Raw genomic sequence first — 17,065 nt, forward strand, 5'->3', positions numbered from 1 at the left:
TGTGTGTGTGTGTGTGTGTGTGTGTGTGTGTGTGTGTGTGTGTGTGTGTGTATGAAACGGGGGGGGGACTAGAGTAAAAATGGAGCACTAAGGGGTTAGGGATGTGTTGATATGTTGCTACTGTTAGATATGAGATGTTGAGGGGAAAAGAATACATGCAAAGCTTCATTTTTCTTATTGAGTGGCAGAAGTCTACTCACTCCAAAGGAAACTGTCACTATTTCATTGTTTATTGGCTATAGAGCATCTCCTCATCTCTCTCTCTGTCTCTGTCTCTCTGTCTCTGTCTCTGTCTGTCTTTCTGTCTGTCTGTCTGTCTGTCTCTGTGTGTGTGTGTGTGTGTGTGTCTCCCTCTTCCTCTGTCTTTCTCTTTTTGAATTGCCCAGATCTCCCTTAGCTTTACCTCCTTCAAGGAAGAGACTGTCTTTGGATCTTATGTTGGTGGCCCATCAGAGAAAACATGGAAATGCCAGGGTCCATCCCACTTTGGGAAACTCTCTTATTATTTTATGATTCTAATAATTCCAAATTTTAATGCTATTACTTTTGGCATTGTTGAATATTTCATTTAAATAAAGACTAATTAAGAATCAAGTCCATGTATATAATCTAAGTCAAAAATAGCATAAACATTTGCTAATACTCTGAACTCTTTGGTCATCAGTTGTGAGCCTGACATAGGAGTTTAAAGCAGAAGCTTACTTGACTATGAAAATAAGAGGAATGGGATGAGAATTAATAATAGAATTAAATATAGTACCATGTTGTGCGTATGCACTGATTGATAACCTAGTTTAGCAGAAGCCTCCCTGTCAGCCCTGACTCAGTTTCCACAAAAGTGCTCCAGACATGAATGAGCTATCCTGCTACCCTGCTCAACCTTGTATTAAGCAGGTCCCAGGAGGATGCATTCTCTGGGCCCTCTGCTGATTTCCCCCTTCCTGCTTCAGTAACCCATGCTTTGTCTCTTACCCATGATGGTGCAAGTCCTCTAGGTTCAATTAAAATGAGTAAGAAGCAGTAAAAAAAAAAAAGACTGGTTGGGCTGGAGCATAAAAATCATTTGATGCTGAGAAGTAAGAATGAAGTTTGCTGGTATCAGAGGTGGGGATGCACTCTTGGCCATAATACACTCTACTTTAACACCCTTGCAGCCCCTTTTTAACACTTGAAATTGAGGTGAGGACCTTCTTCCTCTGCTTCTCCAAATCCTTCCACCTCTATATTTTTTATAAGAATAATCATTGCTTAAAAATGGAAGCCTATTTATTCTTCTTTCCCTTCTTACTTTTTATTTTTTTTATTACTTTTGTCTTGTTTTCTTTTCTTGGATACACAGATTTTTTTTTTTCTCAATCAGTTAACATTTACTAAAGGGTAGCTAGGTAGCACAGTGGATAGAGAGCCACACCTGGAGTTGAGAGGACCTGGATTCAGATTTAGTTTCAGACATATCCTAGCTGTGTGACTCTGGGAAAGTCACTTAACTTTGCTCGGCCCCTGATGCTAAGAGAGGTTTAAAAACAGTCATTTACTAAGTTTTAACTATGTTCTTGAGATTGTATTAAATGCATGAGATACAAGTAAAATGATGGGTAATGAAAAGGTGCCTGTAGAAATCATGATATTAAGGCTTTATAATTGAAGTTTGATCTCTCTGACTTTATCCAAAACTCTAATGGTTATGAAATCAATTTAAGCAGGAACTATTTTTATACTAAATAATAATAGAGATTAAAACTGTAATTTCATTGATAATGCCCAATAAGGAATCTCCAACAATATCCGCCATTACATTCTCTGTATTATATAGTTTTACAAAATTACCTGGAGCAAAGGGGTCAAACATGCCTTACTTACTCTGCCTACATATGACCCACAATTCTCCTAAATGTGGTCTGAATCAGATTCAAATGTAATTTAGAAAAATAAATAAAAATATGATAAAATATAGATAGCATTACATTTAAAAACTGTTAATATGCCATAGACAGAGTTTCCTATGTAAACCAGTGGCCCCAGTTCCTGTTTAAGTTTGACACCAATGGCCCAGAACACTGGAGGTTAAAAATTGCCCAGAGTCCCATGGTCATGATAAATCAGAGGCAGGACTCAAACTCAGACCTTCTTGGCTCAAGGTTTAATCTTCTCATTACTGTGACCCAGCTGCATCAAGCTAAATACTAGTGTATACAAAGTATAGCATTGTTTTTCAATAAATAAATGGCATGCTCATTCAAATAAAATTTACAAATAATTCATTTAAAGTCTCACACTTCAATAATAATTTACAGTCATAAATACTTGGTACACATTCATTTTCCCCTTATAACTATGTTGTCTAGCAAATATTTTAAGTTTTTATTATCTATTTATGGGTTTTTTGAATATTATCTATTTATGGGTTTTAAATTAAATGTTTTCAATTTAAATATTCCTTGAGGACAGGGATTGTCTTTTGTCTCTGTTTGTATCCCAATGTTTAGCACACTGTCTGGCATGTAGAAGATGCTTACTAAATGTTTATTAATCACTTTAGTACATTGCAAATCACTTTGTTTTAAATCACTTGTGTACATTAATTTTCTTCCTATAACTATCCTAACCCATATTTTATTATCTATACCCCAAGTTTTTTATTTCTTTTATTTTTATATATTTTTTATATTTTCTATTTTTAATTTAATTTTATGTTTATTTTTATAGTATTTATAACCCAAGTTTTATTATCTATATATTTTTTTAAATCAGAAGCTCCTTTAGGACAGTGATTGTCTTTGATCTCCTTTGGTATCCTCAGGATTTAGCACAAAGTCTGGCACATAGAAGATGCTTACTAAATATTTATTAATCACTTTGGTACACTGTAAATCACTTTGTTCTAAATCACCTGTATACACTAATTTTCTTCCTATAACTATCCTAACTCATGTTTTATTATCTATACCTCAGGTTTTATATTTTTATTTTTAATATTTAATATTTTGTTTTGTTTAATATTTATATTATTTATAACCCAACTTTTATCATCTAAATTAAAAAAAAATCAGAAGCTCCTTTAGGACAGGGATTGTCTTTTATCTCCTTTTATATCCCTAGGACTTAGCACAGTGCCTGGTATATAGAAGGTATTTAATAAATGTTTATTGAATTGTTGTATGAGTAAACGTTTGCCATAGTCTCTGGAGTAGAAAAACCAGAGCCTGATAAAGCCGAAATTTGAACCTAAATCTCCTGCCTTTAATTTGGTACTCTTAATATTATACTACACCAACATGTATGTTAATGGGTTGATCTTAGAGGCATCGTTTTTTATAATCAGAAGGAACGTCAGTGGTTGTACATACAAACATCTCTTCTACAAATTAAGTCCAGGCATAGTAACCTCTCTTCCATTTCTCTGTGGCTTCCATTCCCCCAAGGTTTCACCAACTTAGCCTTTTTCTTCTTCCAAATCTAAAGACTGGGGGGCGGGGGAGACAAGCATGTATGGTACCTAGAATCAGCCCTTTTGCGGGTCCAAAAATCAGGACAAAATTCCCCAAAGAGTTAAAGGGAAGATCCTGGGAAATTTCTAGATGAACTGGTGGACATCCATTTCACCGTCCCGATCTCCGGGGTGATGCCCGCCACGGGAATGGCCAAGAATGGCCAAGGTTTAGTTTTGGGAGAGACCACTAGTTCAAACTTTTTACTTCGTCAGTCATGAGACAACTGAGGGGGTAGAGAGGCTCAGGGACTCGCCTAAGGTCCCCTGTCAGAGGCACCAGTAGAACCTGGGTTTTCTGACTACACAGCTGATGCTTTTTTCCTTCTTGGGATAGGAGCACACCTTCAGATTCCTACTCCGTTCATCTTTCCCCTTAACACGGTTAGAATCTTTTATGCCGGCTTGTAGGCTTGTAAGACTAGCAGGCAAGTTCAATGAAGCAGTGATTTAATTATCGCACCGGGTTAGGGGCGGGGAGGGGGCGGGTCGTATTTCTAGGCACAAAATGGGTTCATGCTTTCAATGCGTGGGATGCGGCCTGTGTGCAATCCACTTCCAGGTAGACAGAGTGGCCATTCATGCCTGTTCAGAGAGCCTCCTTAGAGTCTACTTCCTCTGTGTATGGAACCATTGCCTTAAAGCCTACCTGTGCTTGGAGGGTTATTTCGGTTTCCTTGGGAGTCTCCTGCCTGGGGAAGTTTGGACTGATTTCCTGCAGGCAAATGCCTGGAGCCAATCACCTGCAGCCGCCTGGCCCGAGGCACAAGGAGGACTTTAGAACTGGAGCCCTGGACTGGCCAGCCTCTGGAACACCCCTCCCCGGGCCCCTGTGGTGAACCCGGACGGGTAGGCAGGCGGGCTGCCAAACATTAACTACAATACTCACACTTGTTTTTGACAACAGCATGCAGGTTGTATTTCACCAATGGCTATTTTGGGCTGGGAGTAATGGCAGAAATGTCTCCGGATTCCGAGCTGGTATAAGTGGAGTAACAGATTTGCCTGCCCTGTGAAATGCCACCTTTCAGCAGGCGATCAGGGAGAGAATTAGAGAGGGTCATCTGCTCCATTTGCTGTGCTTTCAAGGCCTCTCCCGAATTAGTGTCACCCCTGCAAAAGGGGTGGGGGTTGGGTGAGGGGGGAGGCTGAAAGCAACTACCCGAGAACTGGACACCCTTTCCCCCTGATCCTCTGTTCCCAACACTTTAGGCAGCTCCAGGAGTCTCCCAGCCTGAATTGACTCATTCTTCAATACCATGGTAGCAAGAGCAAGCGTTGACTTCCAAGCTTCTGTCTGTGATGATCGATGACTTTGGCCCCACTGCTTAGAGAAGATAGAGAACTCGGCAGAACACACATGTTGCAAAGCAGCCAAATTAAGCTTTAATGAAAATGTGCCTGTTGTGTCCTCCTTACAATATCTGATGGCCTTGCTTTGCTGTAAAGCAAGAGCAAAATATTAGCAGCTGACCTGATGGGATTGACACCTGCCCAAAATATTCCAGGCTTGGCTATAGTTGAGGCAGCATCTGATCTGTGTGTGTGTGTGTGTGTGTGTGTGTGTGTGTGTGTGTGTGTGTGTGTGACTTTCTTAAGAATTTTGCAACCTCAGGCTAATATTTTCATGGCCAAGGGCAATTCCCAGTGAAATGTGGATTTTAGCAACTATTGGGCTTGAGGGCTAAAGTTTCCAAAAGAGGTTCTGGCAGGCAGCAAAGTCTTATCTCATCAAAGGAGATCAGGTACCTAACATTTGGTACAGAGCAATGTAATCCCACAAGAGGATCTTGAGACAAGAAATACCTAGGAGAGATGGAGAGAATGATATTCTATGGGGACAAAGAGTTGGTTAGTAGGAGGGAGAGAGTCACCATGTAATCTTCTTGGAAGGCAGATTTGAATGACAAAACACATTTTCTCACTATTTTATCTAATGCAGAGGCAGTAAATCTCTGAAGCAACTGGATCATTAATTATAAAAAATAAAGAATCCATTTTGCAAACTGGTCCCTTCTAGCTCCCCAGTTATCTGATTTTCTAAAATGGCTTCAAGTTCATCGCATTTCCCCCCAACAAAGAAATGATCTGGGACATTCATTTTTGTGTTTTCATAATTGAGTAGGTTCCAGAGAGATTCACTCTCCTCTTTGTGTTTCTAAGAGATAAGCCAAGAATGAAAAGGCCAGAAAAAAACTGGTCTTACCTCTCAATAGAACTCCTAAAGAAAGATGATAGAGGAATCAATAGAGGGTTGGGAAAGGTGGGGATGAGAAAAGATTCATATTGCAAATAGTAGCAAGAACAGTTCTACAAACTAAACTGTATTACATGAACCTTCTGGCTATTTTTAAGAATATCAGTCTTGCAGAGATTAAGTGTACAATCTGATCCTTCGATTCTTGACCTTAGTAAAGCTCTGGATTATATATCGTATTAAGAGTGCCTAGTGGTCATTCAGTACTCAAGTACATGATGAATATCTGTAGCTTAAAGTGTGATGTCTGTCATCAATAGTGGGCTGCCAAAGCAGGATAATTGGAAATGTCCTTCTATGCTATGCTTTAATGACATTAATATGATTTGGGGGGTAAATATTATACATAAGGCTAATCAGGATTGTACTATTAATCCAAAAGGCATTTAGACCATTTTGAAGTGACCAGGACTGAATATTTTTGAAAATCAATCAAAGAAAGCCATGATCAAAGAAAGAGCCTAAACATCATATTTCAAAATATTATCAAGGACAACTGCTTTACTATCTGAAATCCAGAGGATAAAATAAAAATTGAAAGAATGTACCAATCACCTCTTGAAAGAGATCCTCAAATTAAAACTCATAGGAATATCATAGTTCAATTCCAGAGTTCCCAGGTAAAGGAGAAAATTTTAAAAGCTACTAAAAAAGAAACAATTCAAGTATTATGGAACTACAGTCAGAATCACATGATTTGGTAGCTTCCACATTAAAGGAGCAGAGGTCTTGGAATAGGATATTCCAGAAGTCAAAGGAGCTAGGATCACCTTCAAGAATAACCTACTCAGCAAAACTGAGTATAACCCTTTTGGTGGGAAATTGATATTTAATAAAATAGAGGATTTTAAATCATTCCTAATGAAGGGATCAGAGCTAAATAGAAAAATATGACATTCAAACAAAAGACTCGAGGATCATAAAAAGGTAAACATAAAAAACTCATGATGGACTACTCTAATACTGTGGGAAATGAAAGGGGTGATTTAATTAAGAAAAAAAGACAAGACCTATGTGAACTGATATAAAGTGAAGTGAGAACTAGCATCTCATTGTGCTCAATAACAGCAATGTTGTAGTTATAATCAATTGTTAGAGACTTGGCTACTTTGATGAATACAATTATCCAAGACAATTTCCAAAGACTCTTGATGAAAAAACACTGTCTACTTCCAAAGAGAGAACTAAAATACTTTGATTTTAAAATACTTTGAGTTCAAACTGAAGTACAATTTTCTCACTTTATTGTTTTTGGCTAATATGAAAACATGTCATGTAATTTCACAAATACAATTAACATCATTTTGTTTGCCTTATAAGTGAAGGAAAGAATCTGGAACTCAAAATTTAAAAGAAAAGAATGTTAAAAATAAATGATAAATATTTTTAAAACACACTAGAAAGCCAAAAATAAATAATCTCCAGATAGAAAACTGATAGATTCAGAGTGGAGATTGAAGCATACTTTTTCCTTATGCAAAACAAGACTGATAGTTACAAAAATTATATATAATATATGTATAATTGGGAAGCACATAAGTGGGGGCTCATGAGCTTTAGTTTTAAGTGTAGATGTGTATTTCCCCAACACTAGAGTTAACCCCTTGCACCCTTAGAGTAAATTATTGCAGTATATTGATTGTTACCATCCCCCCAAAAAACTCTTCCTCACCCCAGGACTGCCAGTATCAATGCAAATTGAGGTGAATTATCATTCTAGCCAAAAGAGAGAGGGAATAAGGGTGGGGAGGTGCAGAATCAGGTGTTACATTAGATAACATGTCCCACAAGAGCTGGAAGAGATCTGAGAGGTAATATAATAAATTCCTTATTTTGTAGATGAAGAACTGAATCCAAGAAAGGTAATATGAATAGTCCAGAATTATACAGCTAAGTGTTAGATTCAGGATTTGAGCCCAGGTACAGAATATATGCTCCTTGAAAAAAAAGCAACTTTTAATTTATTCTGATGTCTTTAAAACATGTCCTGGTGCCTTGCATAAAGTAATATTGAAACCAGTATTAGTAGCTGCTTGCCATGTACTTACTTGAATTATTGAAATATACTAAAGCTCAAATCTAAGAGGAATAGTTAAAATGCTGCATAAGAATGAGCATGCAAAGACATTCTAACCAGTTAAAACGAAGTCAGTGCTTTTCAGCAAAATATCTGACAGTCTCTCATGAGATAACAAGGTAGTAGAGTTGATTGGACATTAGTCAGGAATGTAAAAGATAAACTAATTAAGGAAATTTAGTTCATATTCAATATTTATGCCTCCATTACTCTATATTTTCTGCATGTAATCCAATTAGATAATAAATATTTTAATGACAAATTGTAAGGTATAATCCTGATTATTTATTGATTGAATTGTGTGTAAGCATCAGTAATCAATAATGATATTGTGAATAAAATAACAAAGAAAATCCTCAGAAATTCTTTGGCCAGATATCCTTGCCAAGGGGAGTTTTACACATACCTCTAGCATTCTGGAATATGTCCAGAATATGATATCTCAGTTGGCTTTGAAACTATGGAAGTGAACTTCATTTTTACCATATACGGAATGGATGATTACTTCATAGAATAGAAACAAGAAAAATACTTGACCTTCTTGAAGAAGGAGATCTTCTCTGGTTTACCCTTCCTGAGAAGAAAAATTCAGAAGACTACTTCCATTTTTAAGGAGGAAGGAGTCTGTAATGTGATTTTATATATACTAATTGACACATGAGCTCCAAGTCTTTGGCAGAGCTGTAATGGACATAGACTGACCTTTTATAATTGGAAGTTTTCTACAATAAAATGTCAGAATGCCTTAGATAATTGCTTCCTTTATTTTTAGTTTTTATAAGAAGTCCTGAATTCAAATTTGAACTTACACACATGCTAAATATGTGACTCCGGACATGTCATTGAATCTCTCTATGAAAACAACACCTTTGTTTCAGAGTTGCCATGAAGAAAAATATGATATAATATTTGTAAATCACTTTGCAAACCTTATAGTCCTATGTGAATTCTATCATAATCATCTTCATTAGTAGTAGTAATAATAATAGTAATACTTTGGAGGACAAGATGGATAGTTGTGAAATGGAGGACAGGAAAGTTAGGTTGAATAATGGTAGAATAACCATACCCAAAGAGCGCTTATTAAGTGAACCATATCAAATTGAAGGGACATCTCTAATGGAGTGCCTCAGAAGATTCTTGTCTTTGTGCTGTTTGATATTTTTATTAATTATGAAAATATAAATGGCTTGAGAACATAGGAGGGGCAACCAATGCACTCATTTATATGTCAGAATTAAAAAAGCAAAACTCAGCAGGCTTTATAGCAAAAGGCAGAGCTGAATGAATGAAATTGGGGAGAGAGAGTTATCAAGTTCCATTCAGATTGAAAAAAATCAACTTTAAACATGCAAGATAGAAGAGAGTTGGATAAATAGCAGTTTACAGGGGGAAACAGAAGATCTAGGGGTTATAGTGGACTGGAAGATTAATATCTCAACATTATGACATAGCAGCCAAAAAAGCTAATGCAATTGTAGGCTTCATCAAGGCATGTGTTCAGACCTAGTTTCCAGCATACTCTGTGATGACTAGATCATCTAGAGTTCTCCATTCAGATCTAAGCATCACATTTTAGGAAAGATAAAACAAATTAGAGGGGCTTTAGGGAAGAGAATCTTGAGGTTTTTTTTGTGTCATGGTCCCTTTTGGCAATCTGATGAAGCCCTGTGGATCCCTTGTCAGAGTAAGATTTTTAAATGTATAAAATACATAGTATTACAAAGGAAGCCCATTAAATTGAAATATAGTTGTCAAAATAGATATTATTTTTAAAATTCACAGATACCAGGTAAAAACCTCATGATATAGGGGAATGAGACCAAGATGGTGAAAGGACTGGGGAACATGCCATAAGATAAATAGCTGAAAAAATGAAGAAAGCTTAGCCTAAGAAGAGATGCTTAGAGAGGATCACGACAGCATCCTTCAAGTATTTGAAGAGCTATAACACGGAATAGGGGTTTAAAATGTTCCATTTGGTCTTACAGGGCAGAACACAGTCTGTTCTATTGTATGAAAGTTGCAAAAATTCACATATTCATAATTATTATTAATCACAAAACCATACAAACATAAAATGGATTGGTGAGTTTCCTCTCTTAAGCGGTCTTGAATATCAACTTTTGAGGTATGTTTTAGGTAGAAATGTTTTTATGGGTGAGATTATCATTGAGTTTCCTTTGTGATTCTGCAAATAATTTTAAACTTGAGCCAGAGCATTGAATCTGAATTAATGAAGAGCTCTGCCATAGAGCAGAACTTAGGCTAAATGAGTAATATTACAGTTTTTTTAAACTATTAAGTTCTTATAAGAATAGGAGGCAATTCTTACTTCAATATAAGGAAGAATATTGTGCAATTGGAGTTGTTATATGAATATAATTGAAATAGTTTTCTTAGAAATATAATTAATACAATCACTTGACATACAAAGACAAAAAAAAACAAAACAGTCCTTGCCCTCAGAGAGTTTATATTCTATCAAAAAAAAAAGGAGTATTGGGCTGTGGGGGATTCAAGCTGTATAAAAGTACAAATAGAAAATATATGTTTTTTAAAAGATGTGGATATATGAATGTATGTATGTATGTAGATAATATTGACTGGTATTAGTAGCCATATTAATATCTATATTATTATAATATACATATTATAATATAGATATAACACACACATATATATATATGGATAAGAGAGTCAACATTTTCAAATGATGCAGAAAAATTAAGAAAAATAAAGACTGATAAAAGATCATAGGATTTGGTAGTATTTTACTATCTCAGTTTCTTACCAAAATGTCATGAATTATGACATTTTGGTAAGAAATTTAGTCTTGAAGAAGGTAAAGATTCTAAGATTAAGAAGTAAAGATGAAATGAATTCCAGCCACACATGATAGTCATTCTATATCAAAGCATAGAGGCAAGAACGGAATGCTATATTTGAGGAATATAAAATGGGCCAATTCATCTGTAACATAGAGTGTATGTAGCTCTAGTACATCATATGAAAATCCATACCTAGTTTTCATCTTGCACAATCTAATCCCTGGTTGCCCATCAGTCCTTCAAAGAATATATACACAGGACTATTCTAGATTTCTCTAATGCTTCAGGTTATAGTTTGATGAAATATTGACAATAAAGCAATGCATTAGTTTAAAAGTTGGATTTAGAATCAGGAGGAACTAAGTTCAAATTCAGTCTCAAACCCATTTTGGCAGAGACCCTTGGCAAATTACTTAACCTCTAAGTGCCTGAGGAAAATCTATAATGCTAACCTGAAAATAGCAGAGAGAATTACCTCATTAACCACTCTACAGATATATATATGTATATATATATACACATATATATATCATGTCGAGTTAAAAAACAGGAAATGCAAAGTGATTTTTAAAATAACAATAAGAAAATCACAAATAACTTTTACTTTGCTCTCTTCTGTTTTATTTTTCATATGTGGATTTGCACAGTTTTGTAGCCATTGGAATAGTTATAACTTGCATAAATATTACTCTAATGCTGCTATCCCAATATTGTTCTAAGACTTTATGTTCTTTACATCTGTCATTTTAATAGCACAATGACGTTCCATTATATGAACAAATTTCAATGTACTTATTCAGGCTCTAATCAACGGTCATGAGAGTTGTTTTTAAATCTTTTGTTATCATAAAAATATTTTTGTGTAGATAAGTCTTCAATTTCCCTCTTAGCACCTACCTTAAAATATGATGGCAGAAGTCAGATTCCATGTTTTTTTTCATTACCTATTCTCAATTACTGGATTACTTTCCAATCTACAGTCCCATAATGATGTAACAAATTATCTATTTACTTGTCTTGTCAACACAGAATTTTATTATTTGTAATTATTTTTGATGATTTGATGCATATGATATTATCTTAAATTTTTATTAAATTTTAACTTTTCTGATTATTAAACCATTTGAATAAATTTATGTGTGTTTAAAACAGTTCAGATTTTCTCCTTCAAAAATGATATATTCATGTTTTTCCTTTCTATCATTGGGGAATAGGCATTACTTTTATAGCTTATTGATGTTCTTCATAGATTCTGAATGTCAGATATTTACCAGTGCTATTTACCACACTTTTTCACAATCTGTTTTTCTTTTTATTCTAGAAACATTGTTTTTGTCATGCAAAATCCTTCTCATTTTTGTATAATCAAAACCAAATTTTGTCTCTAATAATCTCTTCCATTTGTTCAATAGATTAAAACCTTTTTCTCTTCCCCAAACTGGGATATATTTATATTTTTCCAACTAAAAAATATCTTTTTGCAAATATGTATTATTAGATGCTGAGACTTTTCTAGGTACTGTGGATGTAAGAGATCTGCTGGAGTTCAAATAGACCAAATAGACAAGATTCAATATATGGATGATGGCAGAAAAGAAAAAGTCAAAGATGAGTCTGAGTTATTGGAAGGACATTTACTTCAATGGAAATGGGAAGCTGGGAGAAGGAAGTGCATTTAAAGTCAAGATGAGGCATGTGATGCTATGAATGAAGCACTGATTTTTAAAATAAATGCCTGAGGCTGAATCCCATTTCTTTTATGAAATGATTTGACCAAGTAACTTGAATACTTTGAACTTCAGTTTCCTTATTTTACAAATGAGGTTGGACTAGATATTCCTTCCATTTCTAGAAGCATTATTCCTTAACAATTACATTTTAGATATGCTAAAATTAAGTTATTTATATGTCCAGGTAGCAATGAATAGCAGAGGACCCTTGTTCAGTGAAATTGCAAAGTGGAATTAGATTGGCAAGAAAGTGGGTCAAGCCTCAGCTGAGAATTCTAGGGGGCCCCCAGAGAACTCTGGGTGAGGGGGGCAGTTTAAGCCAGTTAGGGGCAGTTGATTCCTGGGGGTTGAAGTGAGCAGGTCACTGTTTGCTGATCCCAGATCTTGGGGCTCTTGTGAGCTGCTAATCTTGTTTTAGTCAAAATAGACCTTCAATCAACCTCACTATTACCTCAAATGAGTTATTTAGACCTTAGGAGTAGATTATCTATTAGGTTAGAGAGCTAAATAGCTAACCAAGATACCTTTCCCCTCTGGGGGTAGGGGCTGCTTGGACCTAAAGGTTTAGGGCTCCCCTGACCTTATTTTATCCTTGTCAAATCTCCCTTTCTTCCCTTCCCCACATTTCATTAAACCCTTCATTTTTGGGAAGCTGTGCCTGGGATATACTTGGGGATATACTTACAACTCTTCAAACTGAACTTCTTCAGCCAAGTGGCCCAAAGCTTGATTCTTCCTCAGTCCCTGAAAGCTTCAGACATCAAGCTTTTACTATTTTCTCCTTACTCAAACCTGTGGGGAAATAGTTTAGTTAAAGTTAATATCTTTTGAGTTCAGCCTTACCTAATTTCCTGACTGAGATCTGAAGACAATAGAGCAATCTCCATTTGTAACTGATTCCTAACTGCTTGGTGGGAGGGGGAGGTAAGGGAGAGCTCCCGAGATTGTTCCCCTCCCTTTTCACTCAAGCCTGCTGAGAGCCTGTGTGTGTGCTCCCCATCTACTAAGGGACAACTAAGTCCTGATTGATACAGACCACTGGCATTTTACAGCTTCCCACAAATATCACTGTTAAAACCAACATAACACTGTCAATACAGACTTGGAGTTTAGAAGAGAGATTAGAGATCTAGAAATCACCCATCGTTTATGTTTTTATGATAATTGAACTTTTGACAGCAGACAAGACGTGAGAGAGAGAAAGAAGAGAAAAAGAAGAAAGAAGAAAGATATGAGGAGTTGGAAAGGAATAGGATACCTACATCTGATAGATAGGAAATAAGTAGTGATAAAAAAAGACTGAGGGGCTGATAAGACACAATCAAACAGGGTAGAAGAATATAGTTCTTGAAATATGGTTCCTTTTCCCAGATCTTAAATGCCCAGTCAAAAAAGTGGGGGAAAATGTTAGTTCTGTCATGCCCCGTTCTCGATGGAGACATGTTGATCTTTTGGGATCATCATTTACTTTTCTAGTAATTCTCTTACTATCTGGCAATAGTCAAAATCAAGTTTCTTGGTATATGGTTTACAAAGTCCATACACACACACACACACACACACACACATACACACACACACACACACACACACACACACACACACACACACTGAAGTGCATGCATTCTTTGTTTTGCTTGCTTGCTTGCTGTATTCTTTTAAAAATTTAATGTTTTATACCATAGTTAATAAAAATCTCTCCTCAGAATGAACATTTCTATAAACAAAACTCCCAAATGGATTTCATATGAGAAATCATGAATTTTTTCCCATATTAATTACATTTTTTACAAAATTATAACATGCCTCATGTTACTTTCAGAACTGTCCTACTTGTTTTGCTTCTGACTTTTACCTCTCTTCCTCTTTTTACACATTCCTTTTTATCTCCTTTTTCTTTCTTCTCAGAAAATCCTCAATCTATAGTATTCTAAAAAAGGAAACAAAGGCAAAAAGCCAATTTTAATATCATTTATGTAACTCCGATTTATTTAAATTTAATAGTATATTATTTCACTCTGAAACTCATACCTCCTCAGCATCTCTTGCCCCTCTGATTATAGCTGGTGGACAGTGGAGATTAGAGAGCTCTTCCAAGATCCTCCACACTTAGGCTTTGATATATCTTCATTTCCCACCAACTGAAATGCTTGATATTTCATCATGTCTGTGCCAGATGCCCTTTCCTTCTGCACCTTTTCAGATTCATGTCTACATAAAGGAATCATTTGATAACATGATTTCTTTCATACTAAATAAGCAAATTAAAATAGCCTTGTCATTAGCATTATATTGGCATGGCCATAAGCAACTAATAATTCTCTAGGTCTGTCTGTATTTATTTCTATAAAGAATGATTTGTAATTATACTTTTTATAGTTATAGTATATATTTTGGGAAGTAGACTACCAAATATTTTATACACTCTATAGTTTTTTAATGCAATTTATCTTTCCTATCTCTTCTTGGTAGTTTTACATTTTTTATATTTTTTGCTAATATGCAGAAATACTCATGACTACTATAGGTTTATTTTATATTCTGATCCCTACACTTTGATCTGGCTACTACTACTAGATCCATACCTTCTAAGTGATAAAAGAAATGCAAAGAGGACTCATGTGCACAAAAATATTTATATCAGCACATTAATTTGTGGAATGTCAAAGCAAACTATGCTATGTAGGTGGAATGGAATATTATGGTACTATAAGAAATAATGAAAGGAACAGTTTTATTGAAACTCTGGAATATTTATGAACTGATGTAGAGTCAAGTGATTATAACCAAGAGAGGAATTAACAGAATTCCTATAGCACTGCAAAAGAAAACAAATTTAAAGATTTAAAAAAAATTAGCATGCAATGACCAACCAAAATTTGAATTTTCATTAGAAAGCATACTACTCTCCTTTTAATAAAGAAATGATGGCCTTAGGGGTGAAGAAGGAGACATACATTTAGATATGATTAACACAAAGATTTGTTTTCCTTGACTGTAGCAATTAGTGATATTTTTGCTTTCCTTTTATTTAAAAAAAAGTTTTTTGGTAGAAGGAAAGTTAGAGAGACACTTAGCAATTGCATTGTAAAATTATATATACAGAAAGAATCCTTACTATATTGTGAGAGCAGCCACGTAGCACATTGGTAGACTCAGGATTCAGGAAAACTTATTTTCCCGAGAACAAATTTGACCTGAGACATTTTCTAGCTGTGTGAGCCTAGGCAAACCACTTAACCTTGTTTGCCTCAGTTTCCTAATTTGTAAAATGAACTGGAGAAACAAATGGCAAATCATTTCAGTATCTGCCAAGAAAATTTCAAATGGGGTCATTAAGAGTCAGACATGATTGAAAAATGTCTGAATAATAACTACAACATACCTGAAAAGTTGGTCATCCAGCCTCTACTTGAAGATCTTCAAGGAGGTCTTCTTAACTCCACCCATTCCACTTCTTGACAACTCAAATTATTAGTAATTTTTCTCTTACATCAAGCCTAAATTTGCTTCTTTAGAACTTCCACTCATTGCTTGCTGTTTTTTATTTCTCTTGGGCCAAATAAAACAAGTCTAATTCCTCTCTTACATGGCAGATTTTTAAAATGCGGTCCTCCTATCCCTAGACAAGTCCAGACCAAATATGCCCTGTTCCTTCAACCAATACTCACAGTGCATGGACTCAAGATCCTTTACCATTTAAATTATCTTCTTCTAGATCAGGGGTTGGCAACCTTTTTGGCTGTGAGAGCCATAAACGCCACATTTTTTAAAATGTCATTTTGTGAGAGCCATACAGTGCTCACAGTGCTGCTCCTGTAACAGCACCTGAAAAAAAATTGACTTTATGGCTCCTGCAGAAAGAGCCATATCTGGCCCTCAAAAGAGCCAGTTATGGCTCGAGAGCCATATGTTGCTGATCCCTACTCTAGATAGTCCTAGATTATCAATGTTTCTCTAAGACTAAAGTGCACGAAGCTGCACATGTTATTTCAGATAAAGTCTGCCATAGATCAAATACAGTGGAACTTTCACATTTCTATTCCTGGAAGTCATGTCTGTGCTAGTGAAGTTCAAGGTGGTTTTAGCTTTCTTGACAGCCATGTCATACTACTGACTCAAATTGAGCTTTCAGTCAACTAAAAGATTCCGATCTTTCTTGGAACAACCGTAACCTATCTATGTGTCCCCCGTCATATACTTGTAAAGCTAATGTTTTTTGTATTTGTATTCCCTGCCCTTAAGGAGCTCACAAGCTCATGGAGGAGATGACAAGCAAATATGTATAAACAAGCTAAAGATAGGAGAAATAGGAAATGATGAAAAAGAGGAAGATATTAGAATGAATCTACAGCCTTTTAGCATTAACATTCTAAGAATCTATGACAAGGCACTGATAAGGAATAAACACTTGTACCTCTAAATGTGGGCAGAATAAAAGAAAAGAGTTTATTCAGTGTTCTATAAGCTTGTTTTAGTGACTAGTCATTTTGGAGGCTTCTCCCATGGTGACTCACCTCAGAGTGAACCTTTGATAGAAATCTCCTAATGACATATAAAACAATTTATTTTCCAGCCATTCTAACGTTCAAGGCTGGGGGGCAGCTATCCTACCTTGCCCAGCAGGGTCCTGCCATATAAGTGACTAGTCTTTTCATATCCCAAGCCTTTTGGAAGTTAAGC

The 17,065-nt window shown here is 35.6% G+C and overlaps 1 long non-coding RNA gene across 3 annotated transcripts in view; it reads right to left on the reverse strand.

The window, feature by feature from the left end:
• The window catches only part of LOC123247230, a 25,317-nt gene extending 9,252 nt beyond the window's left edge, over window positions 1–16,065 (reverse strand). Inside the window, exons 1-5 of one of the 3 annotated variants that reach the window (XR_006506139.1) lie at window positions 15,768–16,065; window positions 14,414–14,593; window positions 14,238–14,312; window positions 13,068–13,174; window positions 4,382–4,928 (exon numbers count right to left, since the gene is read on the reverse strand). This is a non-coding gene — a long non-coding RNA (uncharacterized LOC123247230). Of the gene's footprint in view, window positions 1–4,381; window positions 4,929–13,067; window positions 13,175–14,237; window positions 14,313–14,413; window positions 14,689–15,767 lie in introns of those variants that run through there. The other 2 variants (XR_006506138.1, XR_006506140.1) reach the window with 2 other exon arrangements.
• Between the last annotated feature and the right edge of the window lie 1,000 nt (window positions 16,066–17,065).

Source organism: Gracilinanus agilis, chromosome 4 (assembly GCF_016433145.1).
Source record: "Gracilinanus agilis isolate LMUSP501 chromosome 4, AgileGrace, whole genome shotgun sequence".
In the NCBI taxonomy this organism is placed as follows: Eukaryota; Metazoa; Chordata; class Mammalia; order Didelphimorphia; family Didelphidae; genus Gracilinanus; species Gracilinanus agilis.